Source organism: Rhodnius prolixus, unplaced genomic scaffold, assembly GCF_049639745.1.
Source record: "Rhodnius prolixus isolate KJV_2025 unplaced genomic scaffold, Rpr scaffold_2, whole genome shotgun sequence".
In the NCBI taxonomy this organism is placed as follows: Eukaryota; Metazoa; Arthropoda; class Insecta; order Hemiptera; family Reduviidae; genus Rhodnius; species Rhodnius prolixus.
Window position 1 is genome coordinate 54,847,101 of NW_027411592.1, and position 24,149 is coordinate 54,871,249.

Genomic DNA, 24,149 nt, shown 5'->3' on the forward strand with positions numbered 1-24,149 from the left:
GTGTACAAGAGAACAAAATTCCATACCAACACGTGGTTCACAGTGGGAGATATAGAACGGCCATAATTTTACAGAATTTCATGACCCAAAAAATTTTCAACCCTTTATATCTTCTACCTTTTTAGGTCTGTGCACAAAATAACTATAGTTTATAATTGAGAAAAACAAAGTGTATAAGAGAACAAAATTCCATACCAATACGTGGTTCACAGTGGGAGATATAGAACGGCCATAATTTTACAGAATTTCATGACCCAAAAAATTTTCAACCCTTTATATCAGTGGTTCTTAACCTTTTCATAGACGCGGAACACAATTATATGTAGATATTTTTCTCGCGGAACACTAACATTGAATCATTTGAAATTCGGTATTTAGCAAGAACATAAAATTAAATTCAAATTAAAAAAAAAAAGGAACAATTTTTTGTTTTCGTATCTTTCCTAAGTTTCTAAATTTCAATACATTTAAAATTGAAATTTCGCGGAACACTTGGACCATATTCGCGGAACACCGGTTAAGAACCACTGCCCTAGAAGATAAAAAATATTAAAGTGTCTAAAAAATAATCTCTAAATGGGAATGCGAACAGAAAGCTCAAACGTGAAAAATTATTTCATCAGGGTTATATACCTGATGATGAAACTTTCACCCAAATGCCATGGAACAAAAACAGCAAGTTTTCACTTTAGTTAAATTAAAATAGACGTTTGTTTAAATATGCAGTAACTATCATGAAAAGTTAAGATCAGGTTGAAAGATATTATCATTACGATTAACTTACTGAAAGGAACAGTACGCTATTCTGCACGAACAACACATCCAGTGTCCCTTTTAACTACCTATTTTCTGTATTATTCCATCCGACGGGCCGGGCTTAGTGTACATACTGAGAGGAGCAGCAAACAACAACTGCAGCAAAATCACACTATTAGGCAATTTCCGGTCTCTTATCTGTGCGCCTACCACAACGAACCATTTCCACAACCTCTGGCCACAGATACCTTACCTTTCCTCTTTCAGAATACATTCACTTCCCACCAGCTACCTACTTCCTACCACCAACCTGCCGACAATATAACCGCAATTTCTTTCACTATGTTAATAAAGTTTCCAAGTATATTCACAAATGGAATGGGGTAAAATTGTTTTTCTGAAAAATGTTTCCAATAAAATTAAGCTTACCTATTTAAGAATTGGAAATTCCATTAACTATTAGTATTATAGTTCAACAAGAACTCTGCCTCACAATATCATTTGCAGATCTGTTGAAGTCTTGGATGTAAAGGTGTCTTCTATCACCTTCTGTCACCTTCTATAAAAAGAACCTCTGCCAAAGATATACCTGACAAACAAATCGGATTAGATACTTGTTTCAATATGTCACTTTTGAAAACTATTTCATATCACAAGCTTAAAGTTTACTATGAGCTGGATCATAATTGGCGACAAACTACGATATTAACTATTAGTATTATGGTTCAACAAGAACTCTGCCTCACAATATCATTTGCAGATATGTTGAAGTCTTGGATGTAAAGGCGTCTATCTATGTCTATAAAGACTAATCTCTATCGAATATCTTTATTTTTTCGCCTTCTATACGCACAGACTAGACATTATTACGGTGTGAGAGGGGGTAATCTTCTTAAGTGGTTGTAATAAACAAAATATTAGAAACAAAACAATAAATAGAATTCCTCCCCAAATTTGTAGAATTGATCACAAATATATTTCTAATTTGATAGTTTTAATATTAATTCTTATAATTAAGAAAACTTGTCAGAACAAGAATTAGCTTTTAACGTTTTACTAATTAAATTGACGATTAAGATACAGGGTTAAGGCAAAAATTAAATCATCTTTCGAAACACGATCTTTCAATAGACGTTTGTTTCTGATCTGAGACCAAATACTTAAAATTTGGGCCACATCTTATAATTTTATTCGCATTCAATCAATAACTTGCTCAATATCTAACTTGGAAATCAATAAATAAAAAATCAATTTTAGGAAACAAAACTCTTAAAATAATTGAAAAATTACACGTCAGTTTTGTTTTTAATAAAACAACGATTATATTACTTCTCACTTGTGCTAGCAAGAAGTAAACAAAAAATAAATACACACACAATTGCAAAAGATATTTCTCTTGTACAAAAAAAGGCCTTATATTGCGATAAAAAAACTCTCCAAACGCTGCATATTGGTTATTAAGCCGGACCAGACTTTTTTATTTAGAAATCAGAAACAATAGAAGTTTGGTTTTTTGTTGCGAGAGAGAAGTGAGAGACAAGAAAGAACAAACAAATGAAGATAATTACTCTCGGTTAACAGGAAAACAGAAATCTAAAACTGAACATTTTTTTATTTTTTTTTGTTGGCCTCCAAGAGCTCAACTACGAACTTTATCCTAATAAATCCAATTATTGATCTCTACAAATCAACGACCACTATTCTCCAGCTAATTTGGCTCTCTTGTTTAAAAAAACAAGAACAATCAACCATTATTAGGCTCTCCAGCGATAGAAATGAAATTCAGTGCTCGTGAGTGGGTGAAAGGAATAGATGGACTACTGGTTTATTTTGTGGTTTTGAATATTTGTCTGTTTATACGCTGGTTACCACCAACCATATGAGGGGGTGTATATTGGTTGTACACAATCTCAATACTTTCCATAGGCAAACATGGTCACACAGAAAACAAGTAAATATAAATATGGTGTTGTGTAGCAACTGGCTGGTATTTGGTTTGTGAAAATGACGTTTTATTGTGTCAAAAACCAACACCATAAAAGAGGTTAGGAACAGTTATGAATGTGTGCTGCTGCTACGCGTGTACGTAGCATGGATTGTGGCGGACAAAGCGTAAAGCATTATGCTATATGATTGTGACAATCCTATACTCCACAGTCCAATCAATTAGAATCAAATAAACAGAGTGAAAGAGAGTAAAAAAAAAAGCCGATCAGAAGTTTCTAGAGTGTGAAGCACTTGTAAAATGAAATAGGGGGAGAGATGTTAACTGGATTCCCAACATGTTATCGCTAGAAAAGCTGGGATTGGATCAAAAAAACAAACATATGCTTTCATTAGTTAGCAAAAAACGTAGCTCTGAAAACTAAGCTTCACTTTTTTCTTTTTTAAATAACAGAGTGAATATTTATTTAAAGGTGCTCGTGAAGCCACTGAAAAATGGTTAACGCGAAAACAAACACTCCACTGGAGAAATAGATACATGGATGAGACACTCCAAAAATCTTTCTGAAAAGACCTGGCGAAAACCCGTTCTCAATGAAGTAGAGCTAAGGAAAACTTCTGCTAAGTTACAGAGCATTAATTAATAGGAAGCATTAATCTTAAGGAAGCATCTGTATAGGCTGCAGAACCGCTGAAGTTGGAAGTGTAGTCCAGGAGAATGGAACTCCCGTATAACTACTCTTTGCACGTTAATTTGTATTCCAGCAATACTTATAGTTCCTAAATCTACAGCTGAGATAACCATACATGGTACCCATTTTCAAGAAAATCACAATAAGTGAACATTGCAATAGTAAAGTATCATCTGCGAATCGAATTAATTTGATAACAGAGAGAGAGAGATGAGGACTATAGCTAAGAGGTTAAGCACTGAACCTTAAGATTCCAGCAATGCGTCACTCACCTTTCAATCTAACAACTTACTGTCTGGTGATGGAGGACAATAACACGAGATCACTGTTCAAAGCCGCGGTTCAATGCACTGGAAAAAGTCTCCCTCTGAATGCCTATGCCCTAAGTTGACGCACTTCAAAAATTAAAAAGTGACACAGTATCGAAACCAAACACTGTTTGAACTTGCTACTTGTTCTTAAAAAAATAAAGTGCTACATCAGAACTTTTTATCCCAACGACGAACCAAAAAAAAAAAATACAACTTTGTTGCAACTAAAATTGCAAATACCCCACCCAGTGCAAAAACTACCAATTTGCTGATTTATATATTTACTGCTGAAGTTAGGTAAAATAAAAAAAAAAGTCATAGAATCCAGAAAAGGATAATCCTATTAAAAACATAAGGTACAATAGTACTAATATGAATATTTGATATCCCCAGCCTACTGAATTACCCATGCTGCGCAGTATTAATAGAAAATGCGCTAGTATAAACATGCTAAGAAAGTAGTAATGCATAATTATAACATTATTAATGCATTAAGATCGTTCAGATTTTCCAATTTGAGTTTCCGAAAATATCCATTTTGAGATACATGAATAAAGAAAAGAAAAAAACTTTACAAAGTACAGTCGACTCTCGATAATTCGAATTTTTCGATAATTCGAACTCTACAGCTGCTAACTTCGGTAAATCGAAAAAATGCAGTGTATTTAGATACGCTCGATAATTCGAAATCCTTTTCTTAACAACAGGGGGAGAGAAGGCTCTATAATTCGAACGAGGCCGCATGCCCCTCTTTATAATTCGAATTTTCCCTAGTAATGTTTACTTCTCATTTTCCTCTTAAAGTTCATTTCCTGCGTAATGTTTCCCTCCTTTCAGCCCACTTTAACTATCCAGTTCTCTTTCTTAGTTTGTCACGATGGGAAGAACGTCTTCCTTCGAAAACAGTATCGCGGCCGTGGAAAGTGGTTCGAAAAAAGAAGATATCGCCAAAACTTTCAATATTCCACCATCAACGCTTTCTACAATTCTAAGTCACTTGACTAAGTCAAACCACATTTAAAAAAAACTGTTCTTTATTTTCTTAATTAGGTACATATGTATATTATTATTTATTTTATTGAAATGTTAATACATATGTAATTTTTTTTGTTCTTTTTTGTCGTTTTCATTATTTTTACTTGAGGCTATATATGTCTAAAACTTAGGTAAGCTCATACGTATTTTCAATATACGTATGTACATACATATATACATAATAAAAACTCTTAATAATTCGAATTTTTTTCCCCCTTCTTGATAATTCAAACTTCTTGATAATTCGAAATCTCGATAATTCGAATTTTTCTTGTAGTCCCTTGGATTTCGATTTATCGAGAGTCGACTGTACTAGTATTTTTTTGCCACCTAAACTTGAAACCAGCAGCTAAACCTGGTTGATCTCGGTTTCATCATAAAACGCTAATTGTCGATTAATCCATCATTAATAAAGTAAAACAGAAAATGTCAAAAATGTAAACTGAACTCCTTTTTTTTTTTAATCGAAAAACGGCAGCATACTGAAATTAGTTTATTAAAATTCATTCTAGAAAGTGAAGTGCCGCCATTTTTTTTTGGTAAAACCCTGACCGGGTATGAAGTAGGGACTCAATCAATCTACTGCGATTGAACATCGAATCTATCAATCTACTAAATGGCTCGTCAAAACCTAATTCTCAGCTCTCTCTCATAATTCAAATATTTGTACCATTAAACACCAATCATTTCATAAAAGCCATCGCATCGAATTAATTTCAGAATTAGATTAACTCGTTTAGTGCAATTAAGTTAAAATGATATTTCCAACAGAACTGCCATCTGAAAAAAAAAAAGAAAAACAAAGTTGTACTAAAGTGGTTCTAAAGTATGCGAAATTTTTAACGTAAAAAACAAGAACTGCTATACACACAGAAAATTAACTTTCCTGATTAATATTACCGTCAAAACTATTTACTTGAAAATTACTCACTTGATGCAGTAAAAAAAAAAAAAATATATACTTCGAAAAAAATTCAGGAACAGATTACCACTCAAATACACGAGATAAAAAAAGCATATAGCCTAAAAAAAGTATCTCTTTCTAAAAAAAAGTAATAAGAATGCACAGTTCATTCAAACCAAGTCAATTAAGCAAATTTCAACATTATTAAGTGGCTACTCTGGTAAAACCGGCAGCAAATCTGCTTTCGCCTACACAAACCTCATCTTAGGCGCTTTTGAATTTATTATCATACATAATCAAATTTCAACTGCTGCATATTAATAAATTCACATAAATATTCATATTAAGATTTTTTTTTTTCATATGAAATATTTTTGAGTTATCAATCATTTTTGGGAGATACTGAAATTATTGCTTCCATTGTAGAGGCAAAAAAAAAGTGGCTTTCTAATTCCAATTTAATGAAAATCGTTAAAACCGTCATTAAATAATCAATAATCGATTAATTAAAAAACTATATTTCATGTTAAGAACCCATAAAAAGAATAATGTTTGCACGCTTTACAAATAAGATAATTCTTATCAATTAAGTGAAATGACTCAACTGATCTTTTACCAAATATTAGTAGGCAACAATAAATGTTCCGTTATAAAAAGGGCTATTTATTTTTAGCGAAAAACATGTTGTCCCTGAACTCTAGTGAAAAATCAATATTCAGTAAAAGAATTTCCAATAAATGCGACAGACAAGTTTATATAAGGAAACTACTTTCGAAACCTAAAAAGAAATCGTTTAAAAAATAATCACTAATATTTGATGTGACGAAGGCACTCTTGGCTAAATCGAATACTGATGCTGATCAAGTGTAAGAATATATTTTAAATATACAGTTCTTCAGTCCACAACAACATTGGAGAATAACTGAATAAAATGTGCCGAATAAAAATTATTTTTAGAAGCACTGACTAAAAAACAGCATGGCCATAAATTTCAAAATTAAAACAACTCAAGAGATACAATGTTCTCCCAATTTTGTATTACGACAGACTATGGGGTTTGGAACTAAAGAAATGTGAGTGAATATGGGCAAGGCAAGGCATATCTTGCCCTGAACGTTCAAACATTGCCACAAAAACAGCAGCTATTTTAAGGACGAAAATGAAATTAAGTCAAGGCAAGTCTTTAAGCCGTAAAGGAAAGACAGCTGTTACGTGCATAATTGAACACCAGTTGCCCACCACTTAAAACAATTTAAGACGAGATACACCTTAGTACACCTAGGTTTGATCGAAATCTCTTTTTCAGATGTTAAATAAAGGATTATCCTGGGTATTCCTAGAACTAAATAACTACATTAAGTTCGCTGAAGTGTACAGATGGGAATAAAACAATTTTATTTCCATTAATCAAGGTTCAGAAGCTTTTTGAACTTTTCATTCCACATTACATTAATACTTTTTACTAATATTCATAATTTTCTGATTAAAGGAACTCTTTTCAAAAAAAAAAAAAAACTAAGCTTAGTGAAGTAGTCAGTCAATTTCCTTCAAATAGAATTTTAGTTACACGTTTAATTTACTAGGTTATAAATCTAACACATTACACGAAATAGCACTTAAATAAAAATCCTAACATCGCACTTCCCTTCAATCTAATTTTTACGACGAAATTTTTCAAATAAAAGGTTCATTACCTGCTTAAGAATACAAAAATAATAAGAAAATTGTAGAGGCAACTTTCGGATGGATGATTTTGTACTAAAGCTTAATGTTGGGTCCGAAATCTGGCTATTAATTTACAATTTCCTCTGATTTTTCGTCTTTGAATTATGAAAACACCTTACAGAGAAAAAAAAATAAAAAATTACAAACAACTATTCAATGAAGTCGTGCTTAATTATATCCGGTAATTTCTCGACCATTTAGACTCTCTTTAATTAAGAGAAAGTAAAAATAAAAACTTAATAACATAAGAAATAGAACTGGTTAAAGGCTTTGCCAAAAATGTTTGTTTTGATTTGTTCTTATTAAGCGTTGGGCTGTGTTTTTATAATTGATAAATAACTCGTATGAAGTGCTTGTGGAAATGAGGATCAACTTGAAAAATGCCTGACAAAGTACATTCAACCTATTTTACATCTTCAGTTTAATATCCCGGACTTCTATTTAAGATGGTACTCGGGGAGAGCACTTACAAAATTCAGGATTTTTTTTTTTAACTGATCATTTGGCTTGTAATATGTAAACATTGGGGGTGTACATCATTTTGTCTCAGAGTCAGAAGGTCAATCGTACGTTACTTAGTCTCAGAGAAAGTACGAAGGAGAGGTAAGAGAGTGTAATAAACAGTACCCGCTAACCTGGTTGGTCTCACGAGGTAGAATGAGTTTTACACTTTGGTCCAATAGTAAAACTATGTGCAACAAGAATTTTCGAACAAGAGATGCTTGGGTGGGTTCTTCTAAATGGAAGCTAAACGGGATTATTTTAAATGGTGCACAAAAATACTGATTAACATTCTTTCAATGGTAAAAAGACATGGTGACTCCCCACCTAACCAGTTAAAACGTGCTAACAAACCCAGAAATACCTACCTAAACCTTGTAACACCCATTTAAAATCCATCTACACTTGAAATAGCAATAGAGTTCAAAGTTTGATATGAAACCAATCGTTTTACCCTAATTTCTATTAGACTGTATTTGATGCTCGTAATTTCTTTACATCTATTATCGCTCAGTAAACTAAGCTCAGTCTGCAAACATTAAGCGTGCCTTCTGGGAAATCGAATGATTGATAGAAGAGTAAGAAATACAAATATCAAATGAAACATTTGAGAAAAAACAATTTTGAAAATTTGACATCAAATTCTAAAATATATGAACAAAAAAGACTTACTTAAAAGAAAATTACACTCTTCCTCAAAAGAAGTCTTTTTCAGCCACTCCTAATCTGACGTCCAACACTGAAAAAATAAAATAAGCAGTTAATTAGACTGTGTTGATCTAAACAGGTAGAAAAAGCAAAATTAAAACTAAAGGTTATATTAAACTGTTCTTTTAGATTAGTTTTGTACGAAAACGATACTTTAAAACTAAAGATATTTACTTAAAAATATTAATTAGAGAAAATACAAACAAAAAAAATTAAAACTTTGCCTAAAATGTACATTTGTAAAAATAAAAATATAAAAAAGGTAGTTTAGTAAAATTACTTAGGAGCCCATTTTATTTACAGTAAGAAAAGTTTTGTAGAACTTTTCAACGCTAGTGGGAATACTTTAGTAAAATTCTTTCCACAAACACAAAAGTCACACTTAGTTTTCGTGAAAAAAGAAACATTCTTTGAATAATTTTTTTTGCTGCAAAGTAAGTTATTTTCTTCTAATTTATATTGACGGTAACGTTTATATACTAATATGACGAAGCGTTACACACCTTCTAAACAAGTATACATATACATGTATAAAAATATGTTAATAATCCGCCACGTAAATAACTAGTTTATTTTTGGAAATGTTTCAATTTTTAATTATAATTGTAACTCATCACTGACTTTCCATGTATTGATCTTATTTCGTCTCGCTTCTGTCGAAAGAGTACTGCGGGGTACTTTCTTAGTATAAAATTATACATTATATAATAAATTAGTACGGCAGATGAAAATACTCTGAACGTAAGAAACGATAAGTAGTGGAGTAAACTAACATTTCAGGAACCTATCCAATTGTGGGTTAGATTCGCCCTGCACAAGAATTTCCAGTTCTTTATTACCTGATTTTACCTGATAAAATATGCAAACACTACTAAGTAGAAATTAAGAGGGCGTTAATGATACTATGATTATTCAATTTTGTATAAAAGCAGAAATACGTAAGTATTTCATTAAGACCAAAGAGGGACTAAAACAAATTCGAGCAGAAATCTTGACTACAAAGTTAAATTTAATGTAACGTGTTTCTTTTGACATTTATAATTAGAATTTTAAGTAATCATATGTCACTTAATGGAATCATACTTCAAATGAATGTTACATTTTCAATGTTGAAATTTAAGTAAGAGAATAAATAATTTTAAATAATAACTGTAAGTGTACTCAAACGCAATAAAACCCATTTTCTTTATAGAATATATCTCGGGTCGGCAGACTAAAGCCCATAAGTCATCTTATGTAAATTAGTACATCATCCTTAAGTGTTAAACATTATGGAAAGTGATAAAGAACATTTGTGGTTTCGGTGACACATACAATGGAGCTGAGTTATTGTGAGTTAAAGTTATTTCAACAATAAAAATTAAATTCCATTACTTGACAAATGTGCCGTCCCTGTATGTAGTTTTTATTATGATTATTAACTAGAAAATTAATTTTTTTCAATCATATTCTTGTTTTAAATTGAGTCAATAAGGAGAAGCCATAAAACCTATCGTATCCACTACTAAAGAGTCAACATTTCTTTGAGAGAGAAAAGCGATGGTTAGTAAGATCAGCGGGACTCAAGTTAGGGAACTTAAGGTCATACCAAAGAAATGAATTATTGTATATTAATGAATATATTCTACTAACTGATGAGTTTTCTGATTATACATTTTGTTAAGTTTGCTACCATTACACGGTTGCCAGAATTCAGGTGAAAATATTTAGGTGAATTGATGAAACTTTGAAGGAAATACTAAACGATCGCAATTGGTCCCCTCTCCGAATACACTGTTAATAATTTTAAAACTATTAAATTATTCCGACTTCAACTGTGACACTGTCATGTTTACTCATTTGCTAAGTAATTTTCGACGACCTATAAATAACATGCATGAATAAGAGAAATGAATAAGAACATTCTGTAAAATTCAGCGCAAATAGAAAATGAAAGATGAGTGCGTTTTCACCGCGTTGCTTAGGAGCTACATAACATATACGTACGGTAATCAGTTAGGCAAAAATAAGACAGATCTAATTGAATCTATGTAAGCGTAAACAATTTTCGACAAATTTAAATACAAATCAATGCAATAACATTAACTAATCAAAAAAGTTATGTCTATTATTTAAAGTTGAATAAATTTCGATTATATTCGTTAACTCTTTCAAGAACCTTGTAATTAGAAACTTTGTGTTAAACGAGAAAGAGAAAACTGGAAAGAGAGTTAATATACCCAACTTAACTAAATTTCTCCAGTTTGCTTCTAATTTACTGATAACTGGTTACTCACTTCTCTTTTTATTCAAGCCCTTTCTTCATTTTATCTAATTTAACTACTTTTTTTTTATTTAATGAAAAGCACTATGTAATATTCAACCGATTAATTCTTTTATAAATAAGTTTAGAACAATTCATGAGAATTTTATCACTAAAATCTTTGTTTTGTTCATTTCTACTTAAGATAAGAATTAAAGAATATTTTTAATTTACCTGAGATGTGCGTAGGCTATTTATTGCTTCGAACTTCGATTTTCTATCACTCCAATTAATGCCAACCTAATTTGAATTAAAAAGTTACATTTTTTAGGCATAACTTCATAAACGCTGAGAGTTCCATCCTTGCCACTTGCGAATTCCACATGGGAACCTAATGAACAAAATGGTGCACGAGGAAGGTTACAGTGTGCTGCAAGGTTAATAAGATCTTGATTTAGAGAAACTGCCTCCCCCTCTACGAAACTTGTATTCGATGTTGCATTTGCTTCAATTCAAGGATAAGATAATTAGGTATTTGTAAAATTGGAACCTATGAAATTTAATTGGAACCTACATGAGAAGATAACCCTGATTATCTTCTTAAAGATAAGAGGACCCTGCTTTGTTTTAGAAATACTTTAATTAAAGGCTGCCTGTTTTGTCGAACAAAGGTTTTCGTGTCTATACTGACTGAGCCTGTATGTGAATTACTTAACTGAGAGGATCCATCTTATTTCTATCAATAACAGTTATCATTTATGCTCAATTTAATTTATTAAACCTTTTTTTTTTCCAAGCGGTGTGTGCTTTAAAAAACACGCTTGGGGACAGAAATGTCTTTGAAGAAAATTTGTCAGAATGGATGTCTCACAGTAATCTTCAGAACCAATTCAAGAATAAAGGGGGAAACGTGTCTTTCTATTTTTAATCCCACTCAAGTGAATATTCTTGCAAGATATCTGATTGTTCCAGAAATGTAGCGAGCCATTTTCGCTGCAATGTACCCATCCAACAAGCACCTGGCTGATCCCACTAGAAATGTACGTTTTGAGATATAAATATTAAGAGAGCGTTTGTTTTTATGTAGAGACTTATCGAATCTCAAGGTTGTTGGCCTTCGAGTGCATTGCCATCCTCCGAACAGAGTTTTCTTACTACAGACAACACTGTCCATCCCTGAACAATGAGCTGTATAGGTCCCTAGAAAAAGAAAATCTAAAGGTATATTTTTTTAGGAGAGCGGGTGACTGAAGCTGGCAGAGTTAAGCCCATGACAAAGCCGGGGATAGGTTTGGAAGCAGATTGAAGAAACATCCGTAGACTGAGAAGAGAATTCTGTCACCAATTTATGTCAAATATAATTCAATAATATTGCATCTTGTTTAAAAAAAAAAGTAATTTCCATGTAAATAAACTAAATAAGCAACTTCAAAGGATTTCGCCTTATTTCTCACATATACACTTAAGTACTGGCGTTCTGGTTTATAAGTTTTCCTATCTATTTTATTATTAATTTTTTTTCTTTTACTTGCTTTCAAAAACCAAAGCTATTTCTTTTATTACCTGTTACATATTATAATATGAATAATGTAATAAGTTCGTAAGTAGTCAGTCATACACTGCGTATGAAAGAAAAGTAAATAAAGAAATGCATCACTCAAGTTAATAGAAGTCTTAAAATCATTCATTATTAACTGACATTTACCAAAATCGTAAATTATTTTAATAGAGGAGAATAAAAACAGAGATAGATAAATAATGCTTTACAACAATTCCTTCTCGAGAAGGGACGTGCTTCGTACGAAAGATCAATGCGCTTCTGAGTTATCTCATCCAAGTCTTCTTTACAGATACAGATGAGGGTTGTTATCTGAAGAACAACTTTCACTTTTTACTTTCCTTCTTTTTTTTTACTGGGACGAAAAGTATTGTGATATAGTCAAATGATCGGTATCGAGTTCTCACTAGATATACAAAGCTAGCTACAAGCCCTTGGATGTGTAGTTTATGTGCCTTGGTATGCTTGTTTACGTGAATGTAGCGTAAGAGTATTGGGTCCCTTTTGTACAGTAGAAGTGCATGGAGTATTATGCTATGAACCCTTAGAGATTGCAACACCCAGACAGGTACATGCAACAGCAGGAGAATCGTTATTTTTACAAAATAAATAAATAAATAAAAATAAAAATTTAAAATTTTCATGATAGCAAATGCCATAATAAGTATAAGATTATACATGGCAATATCAAATGTAAAAAAGAAAAGATAAACAAAATATTTAAATATATTTTAAAATAAATTTACAAGCAGAATAAAACTGTAGCAGCAAAACATTTCCACTAAAGGACCTTGAGGTTATTAAATATATAAAATTTATGGGACGGGGCGCTAAGAGAGAAGAGGCTTGGTAAATTAGATTTCTGCGGTGTCCTTTCTAGTCCTGGCTGTACGACTGTAATAACTACCTCCAGTCAAACACTTTTCTGTTTGACAACACTGCACTTTCTAATCTAACTGTACAAGAGAAGAGATTTTTATACATAAAATTATTTTTTTTTTAAGTGAAATCATTATTATATGACTTTAACAGAAAATTAATATATAACTTTGGCATTTACTTTCTTAAATACAATTAATAGCTATTTACCTCTGATTACTCCAGTCAGAGCTTTTCATGCAAAAAAGCTTTCAATCAATATTGATTCCATAGAATATTCAAAGCTGGAATTAGGCCAATTTCGATACACATATAAATGTCCGCTGCTTTCTGGTACAGCTTGATTAATCACCATCTACGTTCTGGTTGACTTCTTGGATGCGAATCCATTTTTTATTTCTGCAAAAGAATTTACTACTATTATTTATTAACTATTGAGAAGATGTAAAAAGGCTAAAATTTAACCATTTTGGACGAAATATTAAACCTTTTCAAGATCAGAACAAAATACGTTCATGTATGAATATTCTTAACCCATAGAACTAATTTTTTTTTATAGGACGTTACATCTGGAGGAATGATTCCTAATGAATGTTTTGTATGGAAAATTAAAGTTTAGGTTTGGTATAATGGTCAGATGTTATCGCTGTGAGGATGCAAAAATCGAGCATATTATTTGGCTCATTCGTATTTAGTAGGTCCACGGTAGCGCCGAGCGTTAAGAGGCGATGCCCGCAAAGCTAAGATGTATGGTGGTTCTGAGTTCGATTCTCGATCTGGGCCTTGGATTTTGTTTAATTCTTAATATATTTGCTTGTGTCCTCCGTCCAAGACATCTAATTTCGGTAGTAGAACATTAAATCCACCTGAAAAAATAGGCATTACTTTATTCATTAGTATATACACCTGTAGGACACTCTTATGGGAGGATGTAGAGCTATCATACTGAATGCCTTCCCCTTCTTGGTTGAAAATGAGACAATTTACGGTGCTTGGGGTATCCCTGTTAACGGCAATCTGGTAATGCAAGACATTTAGTCCTGTTATGATAATGACCCCTCACTGAAACTAACTATATTTAGCCAAAATAAATAAGTTTTATAAAAAAAGAAAGTCTAGTGAAGTCTTTTTTTTTTTTTAAATAAGTTTTTGAAACTGTTACGCTGCAAACTTCCTTAACCTATGTAGATTTTCTTAAAAAAAAGATGGCACTGTGCTGAATGAAAGATGTTGCGAAACTTGCGTTGCAAAAAAATGTAAAGCTTGCGCAGGTGAGAGGGTGAACTGTTTCATATTTCCAACGCCAACTCTTTATTAGTTCACATGAAGGGTAGGCGAACATTTCAAACACTTTCAATCTGGAGCCAAGTTTTCCTAAGAAAGATTCTCAGCGGCTTAGATAATTAAGTAAGTTTATCCAAGGAGAAATGTACAGAGAAGTTAGGAGACTAAGTGTAGCCTGGCCTCTTGTCTCCTTAGTTACCGGCTGCTCATCATTCCTCTCCGTATTTGCGGCTCGCTCCTCTCAGACTGCAGCTTCCATCTATAAACTCCTTTAACACCACTACTCGGCTACACTCTTACTTCCTTTTCTAACAAGAAATTACCTGCGTCCAGCCACTTTTATGACTACCCTTGCCAACTCACAAGTATTAACAACTACTCACTAGTTTAACTGGACGATAACTTCTTTCAGAATGTACAAACGCAAACATTTTACACCTTGTATTTCTTACTATGACTTGGAGTTCTGAATATTACCTGTATCAGATTAATACTTAACAGTTTTTCTTCAATTATTTCTTAGTTACGGTACAATGTTGACGACTCAGATTGACTAACTAGGTTGTTAACTATCTTCAAATTTAGTTCTTTTCTGCTGTTGCAACTCTTCGATGTGGTCAGGCTTTCCACAAATTCTCGCTTCTTTTAAATTACACAAATTCTGGAAAAATAAAAAACAAAAAATATATTATCAAATAGAAACAAAAATAATAAAAGTAATCTATTAAGGGGAAAAAGACGAGTTCCAAACTGGTACTAACTTATTCAAAAAATCAAGCTGAAGGTGGGTAAGAAAGGCCGAAATATCTTGAAAATGAAAATGGAAAACTTAAAACTACAAAAAAAGAAAGTTTGGAAAAGGCTTTTTTTTTTATCCGACAACCAATAATATTACACAAAACATTGCCAAATCAAACCAGCTTATATTGGCTAAAAATATGATTTATATTTATGAAAGGTAAGAGATTATAAGTGATTTGTAGTGTGTTTGTGCAACAAACGATTCGTGATTTTGTTATATTTTTCAGTTCATTCTACTATGAAAATAAAGTTTTGTAAATTAGAATTTATTTTGTGCAATAAAGTATTGTTATTTCTACACTCTATTGTGTATTGAAATGAGATCACCTTTATGTATTATTTTTATACTTTTTGGTTAAACAAAAAAGAAGAAACACCCACTGTTTTATTGCTTCTTGCCCGGTAAGGTTATGACATATAGCACACAAGATCAGCAGTAGTACGACCTGACGCTTAAGGGAGGACTTGTTCGTAGAACAAGCCGTAGAAGAGGTGTATGTTGTTTAACTTACCGCCCATTTGCTGTTGGCAGGAGATGTATGATGGGCTAGAGAGGGTATATAACCGTGGGGGGATTGGAAGGGAAAGGGCCTTGAGAAAAACCTCTAGAGGAATGTTTCCGTCTCAATATATAAAATATTGCCACAGTAAATGGAGTTGTATGGTCCATATGGTGGGAAGGACAAAGCTTGGCCCTTATAAGAAAGTGTATACACCCACATTACTTATGTGCGCTTCTTCTTCCATAATATAACCTCTTCCCTTCCTTCATATTCCACATCTGGAGACACTAGCTACATAGAGTGCATCGTTAGGTGCACTATAAGTCTTTTATCTCTTTATTCTAAATATTATTCTGAAAACATAACATTACCTTTCTTTTGGTTATTTACAGTTCAAGGAAACAGTCAGGTTATCATACTGTATATCTCCTTTTTATCCTCAATAACCTCGTCTCATCGGCATTTCCAAAAAAGGAGTTATGTACAGAGTGCATCTTATTACTTAATCTCAAACCTACTCCTTTAATCTCATTTTTTCATTGTAATACGTAAAAATAATAAATTTCTTTTAGTTGCTCGTAGTTCAAAGGTATAGTTTACCAAGCCTTTTGATATTAATATGTTAAATCTTATCCTGAGTGGACAATTCCTAATAAAAACAATCCTAATCCTAATAAATTTATTAATTTATTAATTTATCCTAATAAAAACTATTAAGCAACGCTAACCACTTTTGTTATGCCAATTTTTATTTTACATTTTTTACGAGTATGTCCACCATTATTATTTTTCGCGTACCAACAATGGTGAGTGGCTAATGAGCCACTCGCGTAACACAGGTTGAGAAACGTTGCTCTAGAACATCGCAATTTGTACCAGTTATACACCTAACTGTTCCATACATTTTGGAAAAGAAATCATAGAATTCTGATAAATATGAAAAGAGATATAAATGTTTGAAAGTTCACCGAATTCGAAACGAATTTGAAGACGCCCAAAATTTAATCCTTAATATCTCATGAACTATTAACACTAAAACATTGCCAATCATATCACATATAAAGCTAACGTTTCTCTATATATCAGTAAAAAAATAATAGAAATCTAACAAATACAAAAAGAGATATAAACGTTTGAATTTTCAAGGAATTTGAAAACCCCCAAAATTTAACCTTCAATATCTCGTTAACTATTATCTCCCGAACATTGCAATTCGTGCCAGTTATACACCTATGTTTTCTCTACAATCCGGTAAAGAATTCATTAAAATCTGATAAACACGAAAAAAGATATAAACGTTTGAAATTTGAACGAATTCGAAACGAATTTGAAAACGTCAAAAATTTAATCTTTAATATCTCATGAACTATTATCACTAAAACATTGCCATTCATACCACATATAAAGCTAACTTTTTTCTATATATCAGTAAAAGAAATCATTTATCTCTGGCATATACAAGAACAGATATAAACGTTGGAAATTTGAATGAATTTGAAAACCTCCAAAATTTAACCTTCAATATCTCGTTAACTATTTTCTCGTGAACATTTCAATTTGTGCAAGTTATATAACTATGTTTTCTCTACAATTCGGGAAAGAAATCATAGAATTCTGATAAATATGAATAGAGTTATAAACGTTTGAAATTTGAATGAATTTGAAAAACCTCCAAAATTTAACCTTCAATATCTCGTTAACTATTATCTCCCGAATATTGCAATTCGTGCCAGTTATACACCTGGGTTTTCTCTAAAATTCGGTAAAGAATTCATTAAAATCTGATAAACACGAAAAAAGATATAAACGTTTGAAATTTGAATGAATTTGAAAAACCTCCAAAATTTAACCTTCAATATCTCGTTAACTATTATCTCCCGAACATTGCAATTCGTGCCAGTTATACACCTGGGTTTTCTCTAAAATTCGGTAAAGAATTCATTAAAATCTGATAAACACGAAAAAAGATATAAACGTTTGAAATTTGAACGAATTCGAAACGAATTTGAAAACGTCCAAAATTTAATCTTTAATATCTCATGAACTGATATCATTAAAACATTGCCATTCATACCACACATAAAGCTAACTTTTCTCTATATATCAGTAAAGAAATCATTTAGATCTGACAAAAACAAGAAGAGATATAAACGTTTGAAATCTGAATCAATGAGAAAACCTCCAAAATTTAACCTTTAATATCTCTTTAACTAATATCTTTACAACATTGCAATTTGTGCCAGTTATACACCTATGTTTTCTCTAAAATTCGGTAAAGAATTCATTAAAATCTGATAAACACGAAAAAAGATATAAACGTTTGAAATTTGAACGAATTCGAAACGAATTTGAAAACGTCCAAAATTTAATCTTTAATATCTCATGAACTATTATCACTAAAACATTGCCATTCATACCACATATAAAGCTAACTTTTCTCTATATATCAGTAAAGAAATCATTTAGATCTGACAAAAACAAGAAGAGATATACATAAACGTTTGAAATTTGAATGAATTTGAAAATCTGGATAATTTAACCTTGAATATCTCGTTAACTAATATCTCTAGAACATTGCAATTTGTGCCAGTTATACACCTAAGTTTTCTCTACTTTTCGGTACTGAAATCAGAGAATTGTGATAATTCACATCTGTGATAAGGTGAAAAGAAATATAATTACGTAATATAATTAATATAAGAAATATTACTTAATTTCAACTATTCTGATCGAACTGCTGTTACTTTTAATGCCTTTAAATCTGTAAATTGAATTTATGATCAATATTGACTAAATTTTTCTTTGGTTAAAATATGAAGACCAGTCTTAGCTTATAACTGATCAGAATGTTTATTTACCCATGTTTTCAGTTTGCTAAATAAATAACATAGGAAGGCGGGAAAAAAAAGTTAAAAGGATTAGCGCTGGCAGCTTAGTTAAAGGATTAAAATGTCCAACTTATCCTGGAGGGACGAGATGTTAATAATGTTTACAATAACACACACACCCACAAAAAAAGAGAAACATTAATCCCATAATCTCTTAAGAGTTCTCATTGAATATTTTATTATTTTGCGCATCGACTGCTACAAAATATTATTAAGTACGCACGAGGAGGGTTGGTAACAACAATAAGTAACAGAGTTAGTTAGTGACAACAAATATTATACTCACCAAATTTGCTGTAGATAAAATAATATCATAGGTGCCACGGTAGTCGAGGCGAGACCTGCGAAGCTAATATGTATTGTGGTACTAGATTCAATTCCCGGTCTTAGGCCTTGGATTTTATTTAATGTTTATTATGAGAAATCTACAGTAAAGTAAGTTTGATAATCGCCTCCGTCCACGTCACCTAATTAGGTAGTTGACGTAAAGCCCGACCTGAAAAAAAAAATAAAACAATATCATAACATAACTTCATAAAGATTAATCTTTTCTACGAGTTATGAAAACGTAATTTATATATTTTAAAAAATTTCACCAGAAATTGGACTTAAATGCCTACTCAATTCATCCTTGTAGTTGAGTTCATTGAGTAGTTGAATAAATCAAAATACTAAATAAATGAATACTTCTAGTTTCTAGCTCATGTACAAAATTGATAAAAAGACACAACCAGGAAGCAACTCTGAATTCAATAAATACGGGAAGAAAATCCATGTATAAATCCATTTACAAATTTATTTACGTGATTTAGATCGACAATGTCAATTGTATGTTTAGCCCCTCCTACAGATCGATTTTAGAACCCTTTAATTTGGTTATCCTCTTTTAATGCCTTCATCCATTTTCCATCTTTCTCAAATCCATTTTAAGATCCTTCCTCTTTACATTATTTTCTGTCCTATTTACGTGTTTCTTTCAAAACTACTCCAGAAAGAGATACGAGTATGTATTTGTCTTCCACTTCCAATTCCATGAAATGTCTAAGTAAAAAACAAAACAAAAAAAACAGAAATATTATTTCTTTGTTCTCGCCCGTTTGGAGATAACCTTTTTTAACCTTAGAGTGCAGAAAGTACTCATATCTTGTAATATTTTTTTAAAAATAAATTTTCTAATTTTAGCGTAAGTTATTATCATGTAATTGTGTATAATAGCTCTCTCTGAATAGCATAATTTAGGTACTAACCATAATGAAGTTATTATACAATTTTTTCCCCTTTTTTTTCCTTCATTGCTTGTGCATGAATCCATTATAGCGTTCATGCAAATTTACATCAGCACAAAAAACAAAAATGTTTTTATTAGTGCCAAGCTGTTCTTTCGTGGTTGAAAAAAAAAAACGCTATCTCAGAATTAATTAAAAAGCAAAAAAAAAGGTAGGGTAGCAAAAATGCGTACGTATAACCTAAAACCGGTTAAAATGAAGAGGATAAACGGGGCGGTTGGTAGAACTAGACAGTCGGCATAAGTCTTCAGTTTAGTGTAAAAAAAATCCACTCATATTAAAAGCTCTACAGAGAAATGCCAAGTATAAATTTCATACTAGACACAAGTATGAACAATTTTTGTTTCATTTCTCTCTCTCTCTTTTTTGTATAGCCAGTAGTATCTTTTATAATACTTTTTTCTCTTGTAGAGTGTGCATGCGTTGGAAAGATTAACAGACCTAGTGGGATAATCCACTCGGGTTTGCTAGCATTCGCTTCTTTACATTCTTTTGTGTGAATAGAAAAAAAAGTATTATGAGTAATATATATTTTCAAAAACATTTTTATAAACTCTTAATGAATTAAATATAGTAAAACAAAACTCCAACTTCTTACGTATAACTTTTTTTTTTTTTTAAACCGAAATATAATATTTTACATTTCATATTGTTCTACCAACTTTGGAAATCATTAGATTAAATACATGGACGTGCTAGAAAGCTTTCAGGCACAAGCAAGAAATGAAAGCAAAGAACTAACCTTAGATCTTTTCAGGATTCGTTCTCTCTTTATTAAGACGCTTTTCACCCATGAGCAGCAAGTATGTGGCTATGGTTAGGTAATGTTTACACCTAGAACCTTGTGAGAAACATTACGTTACAACGAAATAAAATATGAATGAAATAATTCAGGAATTATAAATTCTTTCAGTTCAAAAACATTAAGATAAGCTGTACGGATTAAAATCCTAATTAAGTTAAAAAGCTACAAATTGAAATTCCTCTATTATACAATAAAGTATTAACAAATATTGCACTTACAAGTAGATAAATGTTGTTTTCTTGTATGATAAGAAGTTAGTGACTGTAGATACATAATGAATGTAATTTTAGTTCAACACACTTTGGTAAGATGAGCACAGTTAAATGCTATACTGTTACAAGGTAATCTTCACTTCTTGGGCTGCTAATGCTCTAGCTGTCTGTTAAGCTATGCTATTAGTACAGTTGTAATAAGTAAACTATATTCAAAGGTACAAGGTCACTTGACGTTACATCTATATATCACTAATATATAACTGAGAAACCTCTTCATTAAGGGTAATTATACTCACTCATTAGTAAAGTTAACCAGAGACCTGAAATAAATGACATTGTTAATGCTAGTCACCTCCTTTGAGGAGTTGATGCACTACACAATATGTGCCAATGAACGCTACTTAACCTTTACCCTCGTAACCTACACTTGTAACAATATGGTACCTACATATATAAGATTAATGAAGTTACTTTAAAATATTTAATTGTTTAATTGAGAAGTCTAGTCAAATGTGATACTAGAGGTAACTGATTTTCCTAAAATTTGGTATTATTGTATGTTTGTATAAATAGCCCTTTATAATAAAGCAGTTAATAATCCGTTGACAGCTGTGTTGCCTAGAATGTTTATACCTATTAGGTACTTGTATTTACACTGAAATTTTAGATATCCCGTTAGTGCTGCTCCTTTTAGACTTTGCTAGGGACATTTTTTTTATTTAAAAAAAATAAAATAATAGACGAACTTCAACATTTTGAATACGAACATGTTGTTACGGTCTTTAACAAATTTATTTGTTCCTATTATTGCTGCATAATAAAATTTTTGACCCATTGAAAGTATTTATTTTATATTTTCATCTTTCTTATGTAACCTTTTTAACATACTCTGTTTTTACAACGATATTCAGTATACCTCTTGGAGTACGCCAATTTTTTATTTCGGATATTTGTAGAATTTTGTTTTTATCTTCTTTGGTATAAGGTTTGCCCTTATTTCCCAAGAAAACTCAATTTCGAAACTTTGAAGCATTCTTTATATGTACTTCCTTCTTCAAGCAGCTAGCAACAGTGCAAAGAGAAGAAGAAAGAAAAAATTCAAAGAATGAAAGTGGATTTCACAGTATTGCTAGCACACCGAATTGCCCAAAGTATTGTGCTGTAGATTTCATTACCTATTGTGACAACATGTCAGTATAAAGTCGTGTTTTGTGGACTAAAATTAACTCTTTCTTCACTTACCTTATATAGTTCTCTGCCAGAGTGCTATCCGTTCAAAGGGAGAGAAAGTGCGGGAATTACTGTTCCTGAGTTACCCATTCAAAGAGAAGAAAAGCGGAAGTAAAAGAGCGAAGTAAGAGAGAATGAGAAAGACTTATTTCCACATGTTCCCACTTGCCTATTTTTTTTTTCTCGAGATTGAAGCACAACAAAACACGTAAGGTTTGTTTTCTTTGCGAACTGAGTCTCGTAAAATAAAAAGAGAGAAGAGAAGAGCTATTGGAAAAAGAGAGATAGAATGGATAACAAGCTGGGAGGGTGGCTCCAGCAACTCTATTGTAAAAGAGAGCCAGCTTATTCTTTCTTGTATTCTATTTCTTTGTCAGTTTTGTCTGTGAGTCTATCTGCTTATGTGAAGTTATAGTAGCACAACCCCCGTACAGGGCAACCACTTCCGTTTCTACCGGTATATGTTAGGTCATCCTTTTCTTCATGTATTCCTTCTACTCATTCTTCCTCTAACATCCCTGCACATTTCACAATTTCCTCACTACATGCCCTAAAAAAAAGCCCACATACTGTAACTCCTAACACACTCGGACATTTCCTACTTTATTCCTGCATTTCCCCTTTCAATTTGAGATACTGCCACACTACTTCTTCCTCTTTAGCGTCAGGAATTCTTTATGACTATAATTTTACTCTTTATTTTTAAAACAAACTTTTTTTTCCAATTCTTATTCATTTATTTATTTTATTTTTTTTTTACTCTGAATTGTCTTCAGTCTTTCAGTCTTTTACAAAGGAAATTCATTAAGATCCAAGAAGGAAATTCTCGCAGAGAAGTGGATTAGACGTTTACTTCAGAAATCTTGGCCGGTATCTCGGTCTAACACAAACAAAACACCATACCGACATTCATAGAACTTACAAAACATACGTAGGATCTTCTGAGATAGTTGATACCGACAAATATCTGGATCTGGCGAACCCACCCAGGTAAACTCTAGCTAGCCCAATTTAAACTGTTAGAAGGATAGGTGGCTGCGACAAGAATGGAGCCTCCTAAGGTGCCAGGAGCCTCCTTGGAGGTAAGTATTTTTCCTAACTAACGCGGGTTTGGAGTGGCATCGTGGCTTCTTCTCTTTTCCAGGGCTTTTCTAGAAAGCCTGGGTAGTTTCCAGGTGATGAAACGGGATGTATCAGCCCGGCAAGTGTTGGAGTAGGAGATATCAGTAAGTCGGCTTTCTGGTTGGTTCCAGGACTTTTTTGTTTTTTTAGACAGCCTGACCACCGGCTCCTCTCTCTTCCGAAGACTTCCCTGGTCCTGGTCTCCAAACATATATGGGCATTGGTTTGAGGTATTGGAAGGAATTATACTCTACCTAGAATTCTCGTATCTTTAATTTAGACGAGCTTTGTTCAGAATATTTAAGGATGGCCAATGAGTTGGTACCATGGAGCGGTTATCCTTGACTGCCAGCACGCACCCCACTTCCTAGAACTTTCCAAGAAAACTTGGATGAATAGTTTCATCACCAAGTCTCTTGGGATTGGTTGGAATCAAGATAGATCTATTTGATCGCGTAGCAGAATGACTAGTCAACAAGAAACCTCTGTTTACACAGATTGGTTTCTTTTACTTTACAGTAAAATCTATATTTTATAACTAATTTAATCTCTAGACATGGAGTTTTCTCTGGAAACTCTTGATTCGAGATCCCCTGAACCTAAACAATTTGTATTTATGGCTACAAAAACTGATAACAACTAATATCTGAACATGTCAGATTGTGTTCCAAGATGGTATACATTCAGTGCGAAATGCGCACGCCTGACCTTGAAAAAATCGAATGTGTTGTGTGCGTATGTCTTCACTAGAGGTTGGTAC

At 32.2% G+C, this 24,149-nt stretch overlaps 1 protein-coding gene and 1 long non-coding RNA gene across 16 annotated transcripts in view; one reads left to right on the top strand and one right to left on the bottom strand.

The window, feature by feature from the left end:
* Positions 1 to 11,341, bottom strand: part of LOC141450017 (uncharacterized) — a 37,280-nt gene extending 25,939 nt beyond the window's left edge. For 10 of the 15 annotated variants that reach the window (XR_012455877.1, XR_012455870.1, XR_012455873.1 and 7 more), the window contains exons 1-3: positions 11,053 to 11,341; positions 8,541 to 8,607; positions 1,186 to 1,345 (exon numbers count right to left, since the gene is read on the bottom strand). This is a non-coding gene — a long non-coding RNA (uncharacterized lncRNA). Of the gene's footprint in view, positions 1 to 1,185; positions 1,346 to 5,408; positions 5,519 to 7,336; positions 7,482 to 8,540; positions 8,608 to 9,349; positions 9,612 to 11,052 lie in introns of those variants that run through there. The other 5 variants (XR_012455879.1, XR_012455874.1, XR_012455878.1 and 2 more) reach the window with 5 other exon arrangements.
* Positions 1 to 24,149, top strand: part of Ccn (cellular communication network factor protein Ccn) — a 506,353-nt gene that overhangs the window by 20,634 nt on the left and 461,570 nt on the right. The window lies entirely within an intron of this gene.